The sequence below is a fragment of the Dioscorea cayenensis genome, chromosome 19 (assembly GCF_009730915.1).
Source record: "Dioscorea cayenensis subsp. rotundata cultivar TDr96_F1 chromosome 19, TDr96_F1_v2_PseudoChromosome.rev07_lg8_w22 25.fasta, whole genome shotgun sequence".
Taxonomy (NCBI): Eukaryota; Viridiplantae; Streptophyta; class Magnoliopsida; order Dioscoreales; family Dioscoreaceae; genus Dioscorea; species Dioscorea cayenensis.
Window position 1 is genome coordinate 9,665,253 of NC_052489.1, and position 22,346 is coordinate 9,687,598.

The 22,346-nt window shown below is 42.3% G+C and overlaps 1 non-coding gene across 1 annotated transcript; it reads left to right on the plus strand.

The window, feature by feature from the left end:
* Nucleotides 1-552: 552 nt before the first annotated feature.
* On the plus strand, nucleotides 553-659 carry LOC120250838. Its single transcript, XR_005533172.1, has one exon. It is a non-coding gene; the product is annotated as a small nucleolar RNA R71 (small nucleolar RNA).
* Nucleotides 660-22,346: the final 21,687 nt, after the last annotated feature.

Sequence of the window (22,346 nt, forward strand, 5' to 3'; positions counted from 1 at the left end):
ACGTGTATCCGATGATTGAACAAATCTGGTCAAAGCTTTCTCTAGATCGGTCATCCGGGTCTCCAAGCCTGAAACTCAATTCTCCATGTTCGGGGCTTATTGTTGTTGAAAATCCGGTGGTGCCATGGCCTTTTGCTATCCTTGGTTGTAGGTGCTATAAGGATTACCTTGTACTCTTCTCGAATTGCCCACAAAATCTACTTGTTCTGTTGTGGCTGAAGTAGCAATTGAATAGAACAATCAGACGGCATATGTAAACCTCCACAACCATCATAACTCGTGATAGCGATTATTCTCAGTGAAGTCAATGTATCCAATTTCTTGCTCAATGCCTCTACTTGGGCTGCCAAAGATGTAAACGCATCAATTTCATGGATTTCGGCCACGTTTTTCTTTTTTCTTGCATTCCATTGGTAGTTATTCATGGCCATTTCTTCTACCAATTGTCGGGCTCCTTCAAGGGTCTTGTTCCCCATTGTACCATCTACGGCGGCATCTAGAAAACTTGGATTTAACCCATTGCAAAAAGTCTGAATGATCATCCATTCGAGGAACCCATGTTGTGGACACTTCCGCAAGATGTCCTTGAATTACTCCCAAGTCTTAAACAAGGATTCAAGCTCCATCTGAACAAATGAAGATATCTCATTGCGAAGCTTTGCTGACTTTCCCGGAGGGAAGTACCTTGTAAGGAAGGCGTCGACCATTTCATTCCATGTTGTGATGAAAGCTCTTGGCAATGAATGGAGCCATTAATTGGCTCTTCCTTTAAGAGAGAATTGGAAAACCCTCAATCTTATAGCATCATCCATAATATTGTTGATCTTTAGTATGTCACAAACCTCCAAGAAGTTTTCAATGTGATTGTTTTGATCCTCATTGGCCAAACCATTGAACTGCGTTGAATGCTGTATCATTTGGATGAATGCTGGCTTTAGCTCAAAATATGGAGCTGTAATCAGGGGTCGCACGATACTCGACTGTGTGCCCATAACTGAGGATTAGGCATAGTCTGAAAATGTTCTCTGTTGTTCATTCTGCTTTGCCATATTTTTTGACCCTTCAACTTCTATTTTAGCTAGATTTGACGATTATTTCACATGTTCTTTGCCCCTTCTTCTGAGTGTACGTTCAAGTTCAGGATCTCTTTCAACAATTGTCGAAGGGTTCACTCTGGTCATAACCTGGAGCTGCACCAAAAGAACAAAAAACAAATCAGAACAATGATATAAAAAGAAAAGATGAAATAGAATGAATGGTAAATAACTAAAATAACAAAGTGTAAAGTGTTTCTAAAATGCCTATTCCCTGGCAACGGCGCCAAAAACTTGACACATCCCTTGCGTGCGACCCGCAAGTGCACTGGTTTGTCGAAGTAATAAATCCTAGGTGAGTGGGGTATCGTATCCATAGGGAATAAGGAATAGAAATACTAGGATTGCTACTTAACTAAGTTAAGATGAAACAATGATTGTGTGGATAAAGATCGATGCAAATAAACTAAATAAAATAAGAAAGAGAGGCACAATAAAATGAGAGGAAAAGCAATCGATAAAAGTGGGGTACTCGGATCTTATTCTTCCTAGGATTATTGCATCAAGTGCAAAACCAACTATTATGCTTCCTAACTAATGCTTAATGAGTCATAAACATCCTTAATTACATAGTGCCAAACCTAAATTTAATTGTGACTAACTCTACACTATGCCCCAGCCGAGAAATCTACCAGTCTCAACACCTCACAATGTGTAAAGTTGCAAGAAGCTCTAGGGATTCCAAGTGATAAACCCTATTCCTATATGTAGATCTAACTTTTTCCTCCGGGCGAAAGACTCCTAGTCACAATGAAGCCCTAAGTGTTAAAGTCACTTCAGCGCTTCACTCTATTGTGACCGCAAAGAACTCTTGCAACGTGGAGGTAGGATAAATCACATCGGAGGGAAAAGGGGATGCTCCGCTACCTCTCGACCCTCTCCAATCTTGCAAAGTCTAAGCCTCATGGTGTGTCAGTCACTCACAAAGGTTACCAATGTTGACTCTCAACCCTAGTGTCACTCTAAGGGATAAATTATTCAAAAAGTTTCAAGATTGGATCTTAATTAAAGACATCAATTAAGGAAAGCATAATAAAAGGTTAATGAAACAAATACACTTATGGTTCACAAATCCAAGTGCCCACTAAGGGGTTTAGCTATCCATAGAGCAAGATACAATCAATGATGAAATCGAAAGTAAAAACATGCAATCCGTAGTAAACCCCACTCTGTATTCATGTCGATTACCTTGTGGAGTAGCTTTGTCCTCTCTAAAGGTCCCCTTGTCAAGCCTAGGGCACAGCTCACCGGATGGGTGCCGATGAAAGCTCCCCCAATAACTATCTTTCAAGAGAAACGCGGTGTTGAAGTGACAATGCCCCTTGCGTGTGACCCACGAGTGCATGAGTTTGTTAAAGTAATAAATCCCAGGTGAGTGGGTATCGTATCCACAGGGAGTAGGGAATGAAAATACCAAGATTTCTATCTAACAAAGCAAAGATGGAATAATGATTTTATAGATAAAATGTAATGAAAGTAGGAATGAAAGAAATTAGAAAGAGTAAATCACAAATAGATGAGAGGTAAGACAATCGATAGAAGTGGGGTACTCGGATATTGTTCCACCTAGGACAATTGCTTCAACTGCATAACCAACTATTATATCTCCTAATTAACGCTTAATTAGTCGTTGAAATCCTTAAACACACGGTCCCAAACCTAAGGTCAATCGTAACTAACTCTACACTATGTCTTGCCAGAGAAATCGATCAATCTCAACACCTCACACTGTGTAGAGTTGTAAGATACTCTAGGGATTCCAAGTGATAAACCCTATTCCAATGTATAGATCTAACCCTTTGATCCAGGCGAAAGACCCCTAGTCACAATTAAGCCATAGGTAATAAAGTTACTTCAATGCTTCACTCCATTGACTGTGCAACTAAGCCCCAGAGGAGATCATCTCTTAACCCATTCACTCTACTATGACCGTAAAGAACTCTTGGAACGTGGAGGTAGGATAATTCACATCGGAGGAAAAAGGGACGCTACGCTACTTCTCGACTCACCCTCTAGACCCTCTCCAATCTTGCAAAGTCTAACCCTCATGGTGTGTTACTCACTCACAAAGGTTACCAATGTAGACTCTCAACCCTAGTGTCACTCTAAGGGAGAAATAATTCAACAAGCATTCAAGATTGAGACTCAATGAAAAATACCAATTGAGGAAAATATAATAAAAGATTAATAAAACAAATACATCATAGGGTTCACAAATTCAAGTACCCACTAGGGGTTTATCTCTCCAGGAAGCTAGTTATAATCAACAATGAAATCGAATGTAAAAACAAGTAAAACATTGGAAAAACTACCTTGGTGTTTGTGTCAATGGTCTTGTGGAGTAGCCTCGTCTTTCTCAAAGGTCTGCTTGTTCGGCATAGGGCACACCTCGACAGATCTATGCCGACGAAAGCTCCCGCAATAACCTTCTTCCAAGCGAAGCATGGTCTTGAATCTGTAGAACAAGTCCAAAGACTTGCTAAATGCCTCTCTAAACCCTAGCCGACGGCCTCTCAAAAGATGGAGAAAAGTTGGAGAGAAGTAGGGAAAAGATTCCAAAAATCAGGCTGAATCGTGGCTTAAATAGGGTTTGAATCGGGAATCCACACGTCCTTATGGATTCTCCACATAGGTCTGTTGAATTTATAAAAGGGTGTGAGGAATTTCCTCATACCAGTGTGTATTCTCTAGAAACCTAATTTTTTGGCCGACTCGAATGGTAACTGCTATAGTATATTACTATAGTGATTTGCTACAATACATGCTACAGTGCCTGCTAAAATACTCCCAATTCCACACTTTTAATCGAGACAACATAAACGAGCACACATTTATGCCGTAGATCGCAACTCTTCAATCAAAGTCCTCATTGGTGAAGATCTTGCTATCAATGTACAAGTTGGGATACGCAAATGTGACTGCCTTCATGCCCCTCCAACTCATTGTAATGCCTTGACTACATGAAGGTTGGCACACATTCACGTATCTTAGAGCCCCACTTGTGTCTTCGTGTCTATTCCACCAAATAGTTCGCTCACGATCTACTTTTGGCTTCTTTCCTTAATACTCAGCTTCAATACCCTACATGAGCAAAAGAACACAAATACACATGTATTAGTGATTAAACCTGATAAAAGTAATGCTCAATGTAAGGAAAGAATACTTCGCATTCTTAACACACAAGCACTTATCAAACTCCTCTACACTTAAGCTTTTGCTTATCCTCAAGCAAAGAAATAAACATTGAAGCACAGTGAAAGGACAGATTGAAAGAGCTCGGCCTTAGGTTCACCAAAGTATGCAATAAAAGCATTCTATGAGTATGGGAAATTTCAACACTAAATATGAAAAATCAATGCTCTAGTGAAAAACTTGAATTAAAAAGGACAACAAACTCGAACTCGTGTAAGTGTGTGTAAACTAACTCAAGTAAACCCAAAGTATACTCCTCAAAGTTCTAAGTACAAGGGACTTATTTATCTACAAGCAAACCAAAGCAAAAGGATGGTAGTAGCTTTACACATCCTCTAAGGTAGCCCTTTCTTAAACGGCCGCTAAGGTGGCTTTCACACTTTCAAGGTGGTAGCTTGACAAGATCCCCTTACTTATATCCCGCAAGTGCACGGGTTTGTCGAAGTCATAATCCCGGGTGAGCGGGGTCGAATCCACAGGGAGTAGGGAATGAAAATACTTAATTTGGTTCTTAGCTATGTGGAAGATCAATAGTGATTAGTATGAAATTGATTCAATTCTCAATAATAAAAGAAACAAGTGAGAGAGCAAGAATAAAGAAAAGGGTAAGGCAATCGATAAAGATGGGGTACTCTGATGATACTTCACCTAGGAAAATCGTTTCAAGTGCAAGAACTCTCTATTATGCTTCCTAATCAATGCAATGGTGAGTCGTGGAAATCCTTACATACATAGTCCCAAATCTAAGGTCAACTATGCCTAACTCTATTCATGTCCCGGAGGAGAGATTAAATAATCTCTCAACCTCGCACTCGAATAAAGTTGCAATGAGCTCTTGGGATTCCAAGTGATAAATTGCTTCCTAATTATAGACCTAACCCTTTGGTCCAGGCGGAAGGTCCCTAGCCAAAATTAAGCCCTAGATACTAAGATCCCCTCAACGCTTCACTCCATTACACGCGCAACTAGGCCCCAACGGAGGTTCATCCCTTAGACCATTCACTCTATTATGGCCGCAAAGAACTCAAGGAACGGAGGTAGAATCTATCACGTCGGAGGGGAAAGGGGACGCTCCTTTACCTCTCGACTCACCCTCTCAACCCTCTCTAACCTAGCATTGTCTAACGCTCGTGGTGTGTCACTCACTCACAAGGTTACCAATAAGAACTCTCAAACCTAGTGTCACTCTAGGGGAAATGTTCATACAATCAAGCTTTCAAGGTTGGAACTCATAATAAACATCAATTTATTGAAAGCATAATAAAGAAGTTCAATGAAACAAGTACATCCTAGGGTTCACAATCACCCAAGTACCCACTAGGGGTTTAGCTCTCCATGGAGCTAAGTACAATCAAAGAAATTGAATGTAAAAGCAATGAATCCATCTCGATGGTCGTGTTGATGGTTTTGTGGAAAGTCCTCTACTCGTCGTCCAAGGATTCCTTCGTCCGGTATAGGATACGCCTCGATCGAAGCTCCCCTACCAACCTTCTTTCTAATGGAATCATGATGTCGGAGCCGTAGAACCTCTCCAAAACCTTGGCCAATACCCCTTGAAACATTAGCCGAAACCCTCTCACAAGTTGGGGAAAAGATGGAGAAAAGAATACTGAAATCTGGGGTGAAATCGGCTTTAAATAGGGCTGGAATCGGGCGACTACACGGGCGTGTATGATGTCACACGCCCCTGTGGAATTTCCACACGGGCATGAATAATTTCCACACACCCGTGTGGATTCTCTGTTTCTTTGATTTCTTATTCTTATATGCACAAGTCAGAATGCTCGAGTGTGACTGCCTTTGTGCCCCTCCAAATTAATGTGCTCACTCGAATATGAGGAGGTTGGCACACACTCTAGCATCTCACACCTGATCTATGTCTTCGCGTTTGAACCTTAGCAGCACTGTAGCAGGTCGCTGTTCTTGCTGCGGCCATTTGGCTGGGAGTTTCACGGGCTCCATGCGCCCGCATGGATGCCCGTGAGGTTTGCTGGGAATTCTCAAGTCTCGGTACTGTAGCAAAAACACTGTAGAAAAATTACTGTAGCGAAAATACTGTAATGGAGCCCGCATGGACTGACGGGGTATATAAGAAACTGATTTCTTCTAGGGCAAGGGGAGGAGTTTTTGGAGGGTTCTTCAAGCCGATTTTCACCAATCTTTGAGAGGCAAGATTACATGTTTTGGAGAAGGGAAATCTAAGGGAGAAGCTCGGATTTGGCTAGATCTTCATCGATCTCTTCTTTGGGAGTTTGTAGAGCGACGAGGGAAGCCGCCCCCATTGCGGCGTCCGTGGAAGCCTTTCCACCTAGCTTGGCTTGTCTTCCTTCTTCCATTGTTTGAGGGAGTTTTTTTATTATGCCTTTTGTAGTTGTTTGCATGGATTTGTTGCTTGGATTTGTTTGTATGGATGAGTAGACCCCAAGGTCACCGGATGCCGGTGAACCTTGGGGGTGAACTTGTGTATTTGGATGATTTAAGTTTGTTTATTGCAATTGTTGTGTTTTGAGATTCATTCTTGGTGCATTTGATGTGTTGCTTACATGAGAACTCAGTAAACCAAGCTGTTAGGTTGTACTTGGTAGCGTGACCATCACCCTTGTACTAGACACACCAAGTTTGGAAGGGATTCATGTACGAATACGCCGTGACCATCGGGTATTCTGTACCCCTCCACCATTAGGGGCTAGACCGAGTTGTGTTCCGGCTCTAATTAGGGATTTCCCCACTTGTTAATGCAATCGTATGAGGATTTGATCGGAAGAAATTCCGTGTCAATACTTATACCGGATTAGGGGTCAATGGTCGTGACCATCGGGTTGACCTAATCTAGGAAATCTCTAGGTCCAAACCTTCAATTGCATGACATTCTTAGCATCCTGTGCACTTTAGTAGCCCCTAGGGAATCCGCATCCGTGACCGTTCCTTTCCCCGATTTTATACCCCTCTCCGTATTTTTAGTCTCCACTTGTAGTTATCTTATTCAAATTAATAGATTAGAGAAACCTTTCGAACTGCATCGGCTAGACATTAAGCGAAGAGGAAGTAAGGGTAGATCCTTGGGGCCTGGGGAATACGACCCTCTCGTGCTCGCACGAGAGGTATTACTTGACGACTCCGTGCACTTGCGAACACTCATCAGTACTAGGGGTGGCTCCTTTGCCGCAGGAGGTGCCTCGATCTCCATCGGTGTCGGCTGAGGTTCGGGAGCAAGCTGAGAACCCTCGGCATCAATACCCTCATCCTCGGCTATCTTTAGGGTGGGTGTAATCAATGCATGTACTCCCGGCTCGACCCTGCGAACCATCCCCATCAACCTCATCATCTCTATGCCCAGGGGATCAAGTATACTCGCCTTCTCGGCCCCTCGAATCACGTCCAGGAGACCCATATCCATTACACGTTTCGTGATATATGTGCCTGAGAAAATGACTCTTGTTCTGGCGTATTGGCTCTAGTGGAGCATGTACTCAGCTAGAATGTGTCCCAGATGAAACGGCTCTCTCTGCACCATGGAGTACAGGTATAGTAACTCCTGTCTGCTAAGTACTCCTATGTTATCACCATGCATGTTCATTAATTGGCTAAGAATGGCGTGGATGTATCTATATGCTGGCCAAGAAAGACAAGTAGCCTTGGAAATTCCTGGCTCATACTACCCCTGCCCACAAAGTGTCCTATATGCTCTCTGAGGTGTCAGACTACCCAGTTCGGCTCTGTGATTGGGGGTCACGCAATACTCGAATGTGTGCCCAAAACTGAAGGTCTGACATAGTCAAAAAGTTTTCTTTACTGCTCATTCTGTTCTGCCATATTATCTGACCCTTGACCTTCTACTTCAGCTCGAATTGATGGTTCTTATACAGGTTCTTTTTCCCCTTCTTCTAAGTGTACACTCAAGCTCAGGATCTCCTTCAACAATTTGTGAAGGGTTTCCTTGAGTCATAACCTAGAGCTGTAACTAAAAAGAAAAGAAAAATCAGAACGATGATAAAATAAGAAAATGTGAAATTTAGTGAATGATGAATAGCTAAAATAGTAAAGTGCAAAGTATTCCTAAACGCTTATGCCAAAAACTTGACAACGCCCCTTGCGTGTGACCCGCAAGTGCACGGGTTTGTCAAAGTAATAAATCCTAAGTGAGTGGTTATCGTATCCACAGGGAGTAGGGAATGAAAATGCCAAGATTGCTATCTAACAAAGCGAAGATGGAATAATGGTTTTATAGATAAAATGTAATGGAAGTAGGAATAAAAGAAATTAGAAAGAGAGAATCACAAATAGATGAGAGGTAAGACAATCGATAGAAGTGGGGTACTCGGATATTGTTCCACCTAGGACAATTGCTTTAAGTGCAAAACCAACTATTATATCTCCTAATTGACGCTAAATGAGTCATGAAAATCCTTAAACACACAGTCCGAAACCTAAGGTCAACCATGACTAACTCTACACTATGTCCCGGCCGAGAAATTGATCAATCTTAACATCTCACACTGTGTAGCGTTGCAAGACACTCTAGGGATTCCAAGTGAGAAACCCTATTCCAATGTATAGATCTAACCTTTTGGTCCATGCGAAAGACCCCTAGTCACAATTAAGCCCTAGGTGCTAAAGTCATTTCAATGCTTTACTCCGTTGCCTATGCAACTAAGCCCTAGCGGAGGTCATCTCGTAGCCCATTCACTCTACTATGACCACAAAGAACTCTTGGAACGTGGAGGTAGGATAAATCAAATCGGAGGGAAAAGGGGACGCTCCACTACCTCTCGACTCACCATCTCGACCCTCTCCAATCTTGCAATGTCTAACACTCATGGTGTGTGAGTCACTCACAAATGTTACCAACATAGACTCTCAACCCTAGTGTCACTTTAAGGGAGAAACCATTCAACAAGCATTCAAGATTCTCCACATGGGCCTATGGAATTTCCACACTAGCGTGGGGAATTTCCACGCGCCCAAGTGAATTCTTTTGAAACCTGATTTTTGGCTAGCTGTGAACAATAACTGCTACAGTATATTTTACAGTGATTTGCTACAGTAACTGATAAGTGTCTAAATGTAGGTGTTTTCATATATGTATCGTATGCACTTTGCATGTATTTTGTGAGGTTTGATGCCCGTTTCACGCTTAATCGTCTATTATTTGCTTTGTAGGGCATATGGAAGCCATGGAGTACAAGAAGATATCATTTTGGCAAAAAGAGAAGAAAAGCAGAATTTTCATACTACCCCCATACTACCCGAGTATGGGGGCCGTATCTATCGTAGTGACGGATTGATTTGGTGTTACGTCCCGATTTCCATACTACCCAGTATACGGGGCCGTATGGAGGCCGTATGCACCCCGTATGGAACGCGAATCTAGGGTTTCTGAGTGCTATACGACCCCCATACGACCCCTATACGGCCCGTATGCCTCGGGGGGTATATATACTCACTTTTAGGGCTGATTAGAGGACTTTTTGTTGGCCGACTTTTGGGAGATCATTTGGGAGATTTTGGGCGACCTTGGGGAGGAGAAGAAGGGCAAGAAAGCTAGAAGATCATTCAAGCCCAAGGTCCAAGGCTCTCAAGGCAAGAAGGCAACATCATTCAAAGGGGAGATCGATCACGACTTGAAGGAAGGAGAACCGCGGCTAGAGGAAGCGTCATTCGGCATTCCTTTGGCGGGGGAAGCGTCATTCGGCATATTCTCGCCTCATCCTTCACCATTTCATCTAGGGAGTGTCATACTATGTCTTTGTTTCATGTTTTGCTTGATTGTATGCTTTGTTATGAGATGATGACACACTAGACCCCCAAGGCCACCGGGTGTTGGTGAACCTTGGGGGGTTTTTATCATGTATTTTGGATGATTACTTGTTAATTCTATGCTTGGGTATTTTTTTGAGATCTAATCCATTGTTTTTCATGCTAAGTGTTACACTAAGGAGAAATCCGTAGCTCTTTTTATGAATGATGCATGTAGATGTGACTTGCTCGCATGTATTAGGTCATGAATGGATTAGAAGGGGGATACTTGTATCATCACGCCGAGAAATCGGGTGTTTGGTAGCCCTCCATGTAGGTTTAATCCGAAGAAGAGTAGGTTTATTCCTAAGAGAGATTTCCTTGTACTTAATGCAATCGTAGGAATGTAGATTTGGAAGAAATTCCTATCTATGTTCGTATGGGATTAGGGTTCAATCGCCGAGAAATTGGGGTTGTTCTAATCTTGGAATCTCATGGTCCAATTTACCCTTGCATCTTTAAATCATCATCCATGTTGCATGATAACCCCTCAAGGGGATCCACATCCATAGGCCTTTGCACTTCATTGATTCTCTTGCTTGCTTATTGCTTGTTCTCTCTAATTTGCTAGCAAATCTTGTGTTTAGTTTTATTTGTATTTAGTAGAGTAAATCCATCACTTAAGATCTTAGACTAGATAATAGCTCGAGAAGGAGTAATAGGAGATCCTTAGCCCCGTGGAATACGATCCTCGTGTCTTTGCACGAGGTATTACTTGGCGATCCCGTACACTTGCGGGGAAGCGATCAAGTTTTTGGCGCCGTTGCCGGGGACTTTAAGGAATTCTAGGAAACTTTTAGATTATTACTCTAGCCATTTCATTCTTTACTCATTTTTTATCGTTATTTTTCTTTTCCTTCGATCTTAATTCTCTATCATCTTTCTTAGTTTTACAAGGTACTGTGCATGACACGCTCAAATCCATCGACATTGATTACACCGGATAGTGAAATTGAAAGAACTTTGCATCGGAGATTGAGAGAAGTTGGTGAAGGTTCAGGTACACAAAACATTGAAATTGAGGATAGAGAGTCTTCAATCATGGCCGAAGAGCGTCGCACTCTATCCGAATATGAAAGACCCCAATTCACGGGTGATGAGTTTAGTGTTCAAGCACCATCCGTGGCATCCAACAATTTTGAAATTAAAGCTAGTACAATCGGCATGGTCCAGAACTCGGTTCAATTCAATGGTCTCGCGAATGAAGATGCGCATGACCACCTTTCTCGGTTCCTCCAAATTTGCTCTACATTCAAGATTAATGGTTTGTCCGATGATGCTATCCGTTTGAGGCTATTTCCCTTCAGTTTAAGAGACGGGGCATATCGTTGGCTTACATCATTATCTCCGGGATCTATTAAAACATGGAAGGATATGGTTGAGAAATTCCTTGGGAGATACTTTCCGCCAAGCAACGCGGCGAAGTTGAGAGCAAGAAATTTCAGCCTTTAAACAAGGGAGTCCGAGACATTGTTTGAAGCTTATGAAAGATTCAAGGATCTCCTTAGAAGGTGCCCCCATCATGGTTTTGCCTCATGGATGCGAGTACAAATCATTTACAATGGGCTGAATTATGCTACTCGCCAACTCATCGATGCCGCAGCTGGTGGGTCCCTTAGCAATAAGTATCCCGATGAGGCCGAGCAATTACTTGAGTCTATGGCAAGCAATGAATCACATTGGGCATCAAGAGGATCTACACAAAAGACTGCTGGGCTTTATGAAGTTAGTAGCAATGATGCCTTGGCGCGAAGGTTGATGTGTTGACTCGAAAGCTTGATCTTCTTATGGGCGTGAGTTCGAGGTCAGAATCAGTGATGAATTGTAATACTTGTGGTGGTGGGCATGATGCAGCCCAATGTCCAATTGCCAGCTCCTCTGTTGCTTGCATTGAGAATGTTGACTACATTGGCGGGCAACGAAATCAAGGGAACCCGTATAGCTCAACATACAATCCGGGGTGGAAGAACCACCCAAATTTTTCATGGAACCAAGGGCAACAACAACAAAGAGGTGCACCACCTCAAGGATCTCAATTTCAACAACCGGCCGTTGAGAAGAAGTTTTCCACTGAAGAGATCCTTGCCAAGTTCATGCTCAGTACCAATGACAGGTTCAATAATCTAACTAGTAGCATGGATGCACAATTTGGCAAGGTGAATGCTCAACTCACTCAGCACGCCGAACAGTTTAGTGAGATAGGTTCTATTTTGAGAAACCTCCAAGCTTCGGTGAAGTCACTTGAGTATCGAGTAGGGGAACTCACGAAGGCAAATTCTGAACGTCCCCTAGGGTGTCTTCCGAGTAACACGGAAGAAAATCCAAGGGAGCACTTAAAGGCCATTACTCTTAGAAGCGGGAAGCAAGTGGAGACAAGGGTCGAAGTTGACCCAAGTGTCAAGAAAAGTGGGGTAGCCTCCGGGGAAGACCCCAAGCTAGTTGAAGAAAACAGTGAAGACAAAAATCTGGGCATAAATGACAAGTTCCAACAACAAGGACCAACAAAATCATCCGAGTATAAGCCTCCAATCCCTTATCCAACCAGATTGAAGCATGAGAAGGAGGATGTTCACTTCAGAAAATTCATGAGCATCTTCAAACAACTCCATTTGAACATCCCGATAGTTGAAGCGTTGACCCAAATGCCAAAATATGCCAAGTTTTTAAAAGAGCTCCTCACGAACAAGAGAAAGTTGGAGGAAGAGGGCACAGTTGCACTTACGGGGAATTGCTCGGCCATTCTCGAAAAGAAGCTCCCACAAAAGTTGAAAGATCCGGGAAGCTTCATTATCCCGTGCTTGCTTGAAGGTGGAATCCAAGAAAATGCTCTAGCGGACTCGGGGGCTAGCATAAACGACATGCCCTACACCATGTATTTGAAACTTGGCTTGGATGAATTAAGGCCCACGAGGATGACCTTACAGTTGGCAAATCGATCAACAAGAAAACCTCGTGGGATTGTCGAAGATGTGATTGTGCGAGTGGATAAATTTATTTTTCCGATGGACTTTGTCATCATGGACATAGATGAAGATGTGGAGATACCACTAATTCTTGGCCGACCATTCCTCAGCACCTCGGGTGCCTTAATTGACTTGAAAGGAGGGAAGTTGACGTTAAGAGTCGGAGAAGAGGAAGTGGTGTACACTTTGCCAGCTGCCATGAAACATTCTTTAGATCATGATGACACACTTTATTTCGTTGATGAAACTGATAGATTGATTTCTGATTGTGTGCAGGAGGTGCTCTCTTTAAATCCTTTGGATGAATATTTGGGGGAGTTGGAGAACGAAGAAGAAGAAGAACCTCATCGTCATCCTCCAATTCACAATTTGAAGCCACCAAAAGAGAGGGTATCCTGTACTAATGCTAAAGAAAAAGACAAAAAAGAATCATTTATGAAGAGAATGTGGAGGGAGATCCATGGGAGAAAAAAGAAAGGTAACAAGCTTCATCCTCCCACATCTCATGGAGGAAAGGTAACTTTTTCACCCCTCTCCACTCATGAACAATTCGAGGTATTTTCAATGTTGTCATTCAATCTACCGGGAAGAAACAACACTACAAGGGAAACCGGGGGTGGCTTCAAATTGTTTGAACCCCCATGAGGTAAGGAACAAGGTACGTCAGGCTCGTGACGTTAAACAAGCGCTTCTTGGGAGGCAACCCAAGCATTCGGGGGCATTTGTTTGCATTTTCCGTATTTTTAGTTCTTAGTTCATTTCAATTTTCGTATTTCTTAGACTTGTTTGTTTTTGAATAAGTTCATGCTCATACACTTGGCACATTGCTCTCATCATTTTTATTGTGGTATATTTGTGCAACCTCTTGAGACACACATGTGTAGGTGTTAATTTATGTGCTAGATCGTCGTTTTATTCATTTTAGTCATTTTTTTGGAGAAGTCGTCAAGCTTTTCTTTTTTTCATTTTTACATCATTTGAGGCAGGTTTTTCATGGATTTGATTGGCCTTTAAAGGTTTACGGCCATACTGGGTAGTATGGAGGCCGTCTAAGCTGACTACAGAGCCGATCCGGATGGCTCTGTGCTCACTTAGACGGCCCCCATACGGCCCCGTATGGGGGCCGTCCAAGTCGGCTGGATGTCTCGGCCGAGGGTAGTTGCTCACTCAGACGGCCCCCATACGGCCCAGTATGGGGGCCGTATGGTGGCGGGGCTTCCCCCCTTTAAGGCCTCTCATTCTCTCTCTCTCTCTTCCACCTCTCATTTCTCTTCAACTCCACCGAAATTTTCTCTCTTTTCTCTCTCGATTCTTGGCCGAATCTCTTCATTTTTCTTCCCAAAACTTCTTCCGATCCATTGGAGACTTCGATCTAGTGATCTTACCTGAGTTTAAAACTTGTTTTCTCAAGGTTTCGTCGGTATGCTTTTTCAATGCCCTAGTTTTATTCTTTCCATTTTTTTGGGCATTCTTGAGACTTTTGCATGGAATTTCTTTAGCAATTTGCTTGGTTTTGGATGATGTGAATGTTGTGAATGAATTTTCATTCAAATTTATGTACAAATTTTTTTCGATTCCATGATTATAGGGAGACTCTTGCCGTGTGAATAGTGACCATACGGCCCCCCATACGGCCGTATGGTCCCAAAAAAACCCAATTTTTTTCATTAGTCTCCTCTATATCTAGCATGTTATTTTGATTTATCTTGTATCCCTATGAGCTTGAACAAAGTTTTTCTTCATTGTAGGGATGCCTAACACTAAAAGGCTCGCCTCCAAGCGCCCAAGAACCACCGAACCCTCCTCTACACCCGATGAACCTGTCTTCAAGTTGTCCCACCATCGAGAGAGATATGATAGATTGAAGACAAAACCATTCGGGACTTTGTGCTATCTTGATTGGGAACTTGTGGAGAACCTTGGGTTTGCAAGTTAAGTACGGGATTGGCTCTCACACAATTGTTGGGACAAACTCTTTGCCATTAACGAGCCAACCTTCCGTCAATTAACCTTGGAGGTCTTGAATACATTTGAGGCACGACAAGATGGAGAATCCGTGCGGAATAAGAAGATTGTCACCATCCGTTTTCAAGCTTTTGGAAGGAAGCGCACTATGCATCATTTGGACTTTGCCAAGTACTTGGGGATATATGATGATGATTTTATCAAATCCATGCCCGGCAAACGTCTTAAGCTTGATTTCCCGAGTGAGGTGGGTAGGAGCAACTATTGGGCAACTTTGGCGGGTGAAGATACGACCCGAAAGGCCTCACGCATGATCGACCCGGCACATAGATTCATTCATGCCTTGATTGCCCGTTCTCTTTGGGGCCGGACCGATAGCAAGGGGGTGGTCACCCAATCCGATATCTTTACGATGTATGGCATCTTTGAGAGGCACCCTACTCACCTTGGCTACATTGTCGCTGATGCATTCCTTCACCAGGGCTCGTATACTCGATTGGGAGCTATCTTTATTGGGCCCTATGTGACCAGATTGATCCGTGGCATGGGTCTGTTTGAGCAGACGCGAGGTATGACTGTTGTAGGAGGTACGGCACCCCTCGGGAAGGCACACATACGGGCGATTGGCTTGGTGGTTGCTGAGCGCATGAGGGGCAGGCCCCCACAGCACCAAGCCACTGGTGAGTCCAGTCAGCAACCGACAGAGCACACAGAGTCAGAGCCTGAGGCCGCGCCTGTTCCTACCCCCGGTACTACTTCATTACCTGGCTTCGACATGAGACTGAGGGGGATTGAGGGAGAGATTCAGGGCGTGCGTCAGGAGCAGCGCGAGATCCGTGACCAGCTTCACCAGGTCCTTGAGGGACAGCGTCGACTCGAGGCAGATTTTCACCGTTTCATTACCTCATACTATGGTTCTGCCTCGCATACTCCTTCTGCCACCATGCCACCACCACCAGCACCGGATTGTGATGAGTAGCGGCTCGTTTAAGCATGGACACTTTCTATCTACTTTACTTTATTTTGTTATGTATTATGTTTGTGTTTTGTTGAGTTGGCATGGATCTCTTCCTCCCAACTCTTGGTGTTGAACTTTATTTTGTTTTCATCTATGTATTTTGTTGACTTTTCCCTAGTCTCTCCCTTGTGTTTGTATTTGTGAATTTTCGTGGAATGATGATGTCCCCTTTTTGCCTTGCAGGGCATTGAGGGAATTTGGTGAGCTTTCCTAGTTTTTAATGGAGGTCGGAGGAGACATGTGTTGCTCACCACACCTTTTGTCGAGTCATACATCACGACGAACACAAGATAAACCGGGGAAGTTTTGTTTTTCACCCTCCTCAATTATTTTCATTGCTCCATCTTGCATGTTTTTCATGATTAGTGTCCATTGAGGGCAATGTACGACACTAAGTGTGGGGATGGGTGCATTTCATGTTTTAGGAACATTGTTTACATGCTAGTGTTACCAATGATGGCTTTTATTCATTCTTGTAAGATTCTTTTTAGCTTGGACTAATGATGGATGTGAGTTACTTATTTTTTTATGCTTTATTGAATCCTGCTTTCACCCCATAGTATTATCTTGTGCACTGAATTTTTTGTCGATGCCCTGGGAATAGCCAATGTGACTACTCTAACTCTCTTGTATGCTTAACACACTACTTTGAGTACTTGGCCTTAGAACACTAAGTTCTATCCTTCAATGTTTTCTTAAGAACTTCTAAGTCTTGTTGAGCTAATCCGAGTTTTTGTGGCACGTGAGTGTACTACGAAGATGTGATCTAGGGGTGAGAGTGAAAGTGAAAAAGAAAAAGAAAAAGAAGATGAGTCTATGTCGAGTATTCCTCCGCTAATGAAGCATGAATGCTTCTATGTAGACTATGATCGAGTAGTTGGGTGGCTCTTGTGCCTAACCGAGCATGTGCATCCTCTAGAAAGATTTTTAAAAATGATTTTGATGCGAGTCTACGTTAGTCGGACTCGAAAAAATGTTGAATATTGAGTTGAAAAATAAAAAAACCCTAGTGATCTTTTTGAGTACCTACCAAAGGTTTTGAAAAGAAAAAAAGGATTTAGTTTCAAGCTATAGAATTAGAAGGATCTTACTTGGCCATTGAAGTAGCACTTAGTAGTTTAAGACTTAGTATTCTTTGTATGTGGAGTGATTAGCATCTAGAGCTGTACTGATTGAAGTCCTTGAGCTAGACCAGATCAGGGCAAATGAGATAAAGGATTCACTTACACGAACATACATATTAGGGGTGAGACAGGATATTTTTATTATGCTTAATGACTATAACTCAATATCTATGTTTCATTATCATTTGCTTTTGGAATCTTATATTTGCTTGAGCCAGAGGTATTGCATTTAGCCACTTCTCAGTCTCTTTGTTTTTCAAGAGTTGTTTGTTTGGGGACAAGCAAGGCTTAAGTGTGGGGATGTTTGATAAGTGTCTAAATGTAGGTGTTTTCATATATGTATCGTATGCACTTTGCATGTATTTTGTTAGGTTTGATGCCCGTTTCACGCTTAATCGTCTATTATTTGCTTTGTAGGGCATATGGAAGCCATGGAGTACAAGAAGATATCATTTTGGCAAAAAGAGAAGAAAAGCAGAATTTTCATACTACCCCCATACTACCCGAGTATGGGGGCCGTATCTACATCGTAGACGGATTGATTTGGTGTTCGTCCGATTTCCATACTACCCGAGTATCACGGGGCCGTATGGAGGCCGTATGCACCCCGTATGGAACGCGAATCTAGGGTTTCTGAGTGCTATACGACCCCCATACGACCCCTATACGGCCCGTATGCCTCGGGGGGTATATATACTCACTTTTAGGGCTGATTAGGGGACTTTTGCTGGCCGACTTTTGAGAGATCATTTGGGAGGATTTGGGCGACCTTGGGGAGGAGAAGAAGGGCAAGAAAGCTAGAAGATCATTCAAGCCCAAGGTCCAAGGCTCTCAAGGCAAGAAGGCAACATCATTCAAAGGGGAGATCGATCACGACTTGAAGGAAGGAGAACCGCGGCTAGAGGAAGCGTCATTTGGCATTCCTTTGGCGGGGGAAGCGTCATTCGGCATATTCTCGCCTCATCCTTCACCATTTCATCTAGGGAGTGTCATACTATGTCTTTGTTTCATGTTTTGCTTGATTGTATTCTTTGTTATGAGATGATGACACACTAGACCCCCAAGGCCACCGGATGTTGGTGAACCTTGGGGGGTTTTATCATGTATTTTGGATGATTACTTGTTAATTCTATGCTTGGGTATTTTTGAGATCTAATCCATTGTTTTCATGCTAAGTGTTACACTAAGGAGAAATCCGTAGCTCTTTTATGAATGATGCATGTAGATGTGACTTGCTCGCATGTATTAGGTCATGAATGGATTAGAAGGGGGATACTTGTATCATCACGCCGAGAAATCGGGTGTTTGGTAGCCCTCCATGTAGGTTTAATCCGAAGAAGAGTAGGTTTATTCCTAAGCGAGATTTCCTTGTACTTAATGCAATCGTAGGAATGTAGATTTGGAAGAAATTCCTATCTATGTTCGTATGGGATTAGGGTTCAATCGCCGAGAAATTGGGGTTGTTCTAATCTTGGAATCTCATGGTCCAATTTACCCTTGCATCTTTAAATCATCATCCATGTTGCATGATAACCCCTCAAGGGGATCCACATCCATAGGCCTTTGCACTTCATTGATTCTCTTGCTTGCTTATTGCTTGTTCTCTCTAATTTGCTAGCAAATCTTGTGTTTAGTTTTATTTGTATTTAGTAGAGTAAATCCATCACTTAAGATCTTAGGCTAGATAATAGCTCGAGAAGGAGTAATAGGAGATCCTTAGCCCCGTGGAATACGATCCTCGTGTCTTTGCACGAGGTATTACTTGGCGATCCCGTACACTTGCGGGGAAGCGATCAGTAACCTGCTACAGTGCTCTGCCAAAACACTCCTAATTCCACACTTTTCATCAACGCAACATAAACGGGCACATGTTTATGCCGTAGATCGCATCTCTTCTTCAATCAAAGAACTCAAGATCTTGCTATCAATGCATACATCAGGATACGCAAATATGACTACCTTCGTGCCCCTCCAACTCATTGTAATGGCTTGACTACGTGGAGATTGGCACACATTCATGTATCTTAGAGACCCACTTGTGTCTTCACGTCTGTTCCTTCCAAGATTCCACCAAATAGTGCGCTCACGATCTACTTTTGGCTTCTTTCCCTAATACTCAGCTTCAATACCCTACATGCGTAAAAGAACACAAATACACATGTATTAGCGATTAAACCTGATAAAAGTAATGCTCAACGTAAGGAAAGAATACTTTGTATTCTTAACACACATGAACTTATAATGAAGTTATAGAACCACTCCAAAAGACTTTCCAAAGACTCTCTAAACCCTAGTCACTGGCCTCCTAATAACGCCCCTTGCGTATGTCCCGCAAATGCATGGGTTTGTCAAAGTAATAAAATCCCAGGTGAGTGGGTATCGTATCCACAGGGAGTAGGGAGTAAAAATACTTAAATTGTTTCTTAACTAAGTGAAATATAAATAGTGATTTGTGTGACAAGATGTAATGTAAACATTAGTAAAAGAGACCAGAGAGAGCACAAGTAAAGGAGAGGTAAGGCAATCGATATAGATAGGGTACTCGGATATTGATCTACCTAGGAAAATCATTTCAAGTTCAAAAACCCTCTATTATGCTTCCTAATTAATGCATTAATGATTTGTAGAGATCTTTTAATACATGGTCCCAAATCTAAGGTCAACCATGCCTAACCCTATACATGTCCCGGAGGAGAAATTGAACAATCTCTCAACCTCGCACTCGTATAGAATTGCAATGAGTTCTAGGGATCCCAAGTGATAAATCCTCTTCTTATTTGTAGACCTAACCCTTTGGTCCAGGCGGAAGGTCCCTAGCCATAATTAAGCCCTAGATGCTAAAACCACTTCAACGCTTCACTCCATTGCCCTCATAACTAAGCCCGAGCGAAAGGTCATCCCTTAGTCCATTCACTCTACTATGACCGCAAAAAACTAAAGGAATTGGAGGTAGAATAAACCACATTGGAGGGGAAAGGGGACACTCCGCTACCTCTCAACTTACTCTCTCAATCCTCTAAAATCTAGCTTTGTCTAACTCTCGTGGTGTGTCACTCACTCACAAGGGTTACCAACAAAATCTCTCAACCCTAGTGTCACTCTAAGGGAGTATTTATACAATCAATGCATTCAAGATTGGAACTTAATAAAAACATCAATCAATGAAAGCATCATAACAAGGTTCAATAAAACGAATACATCCTAGGGTTCATAATCCAAGTACCCATTATAGAAAACCCTCTCGAGAGTAGTGACTATGGTCCTGTAGAGAGTCTTCTACTTGTCCAAAGGTCCCTTTGTCCGGCCTAGGATACACATCGCTCGATCAGTGCCGACGAAAGCTCTGCCACTAACCTTCTTCCAAACGGAGCATGATGTCGGAGCCGTAGAACCTCTCACAATCCCTAGCCAATACCTCTCCAAACCATAGTTGCAGCCTTTTTCTCAAGTTGGTGAAAAGATGGAGAAAAGAATGCTAAAATCAGCTTTCAAAGGGCTAGAATCGGGAATCCACACGCCCCTGTGAATATTCCACATGGCCCATGTGAAATTAACGCACGGGCGTGTGGAATTTCCACACGCCCGTGTGGCTTCTCTAGACAACTCCTTCTTCGGCCGGCTATGAACAATACCTGCTATAGTATTTTTCTACAGTGTTGCTCCATATCATTGTGCTAGCTTGAATACAAGGAGGTTGGCACACATTCTAGCATCTTGAACCCGACTTATGTTTTCGTATTTGAACCTTCTCAAGATGTCCTCCAAATAGTGCACTCACGATCTACATTGGCTTCTTTCTCTAAGATTCGGCTTCACAACCCTATATGCATGAAAGTAACATAAATACACATGCATTATTGTTAAAACCCGATAAAAGTAATGCTCATCATAAGGAAGGAACACTTCGCATTCTTATCACACAAGCACTTATCAAACTTCCCCACACTTAAGCTTTTGCTTGTCCTCAAGTAAAATTTAAAACATTGTATGCATAGATAAAGAAATATTGGAAGTGCTTGGCCTTAGGTTCACCAAAGCATGCAAAGAGAGCATTCTAAAAGTAAGGAAAATTTCAACAATAAATACGAAAAATCAATACTCTAGCTAAAAACTTAAATCAAAAAGGACAACAAACCCAAAATCGTGTAAGTGTGTGAACTCACTCAAGTCAACCCAAGGTATATTACTCAAAGTTCTATGTAAAAGGGACTTATTTATCTACAAAAGGTAACAAAAATTCAAAAAAAGGTAGTAGCTTAACACATCTTCTAAGGTAGCCCTTTCCAAAGCAGCTACTAAGGTGGCTTTAACACTTTCGAGGTGGTAGCTCTTTCTACCGGGGTGGTAGCTTTCACACATCCCATGAGATAGCTCTTTCTCTCTTTAGGGCATAACTAGTATCCGACTTATGAGAGTAGTTTCATACATCATAAGTGGTAGCTCTTTCCACCCAACAAGCACAAATAAACAGCAAAACTAATTTGTTCTTTTTTTTTAGCAAAATAACACAAGAAACAAAACTAAAACTAGTCACTTTAAGATAATACTTGAGTTTCCAAAAGAGTTTAAAGAGTGAGTAGTGCACAAGTGTTAATTGGGAAAAAATTCATAAACATTCAAGCAAGAACTAGAGCAAGAGAACATTCAATGTTAAAAATTCTTCTATACTCGAGAATACAATCATTGCAACTAAGGTGAACCGCCATTGGCTACGTGAGCATGTATAACAATCAAGACTAATATAAAAAATATGTGCACTATGAAACTCCCCTTCACACTTAAGTTGCACATTGTCCCCAATGTACACATGCAAGCTCACCCAAAATGTATAGCAATCAAGAATAAATGTGGGAGAAGCAATCAAAACAATACTCTCCTTACTCCTAGTGTTACCTTTGATGGAGCTAATTCGTTGGGAGTGGTGTTCAAATGGGTTGTGAAGCATACACGACCAACTGTCGAAACATCTTGGCCGTGTCTATGACAAGTTCTCAATTCCCATGATGACAAGACCATCTGCACACATACACGAGGGGATTCAGTAAAGCTCATTAAAACAAAAACAGCTCGAGTAAATAAAAGTTAGAAAAATGAATACAACTCGAGACAACAAAATGAAAATAAAACTCAGAAGGAAAGTCCTTTCTGAGTATACAGGTCCAGAATGAAATGCAAAAAGTAATAAAAATGAAAG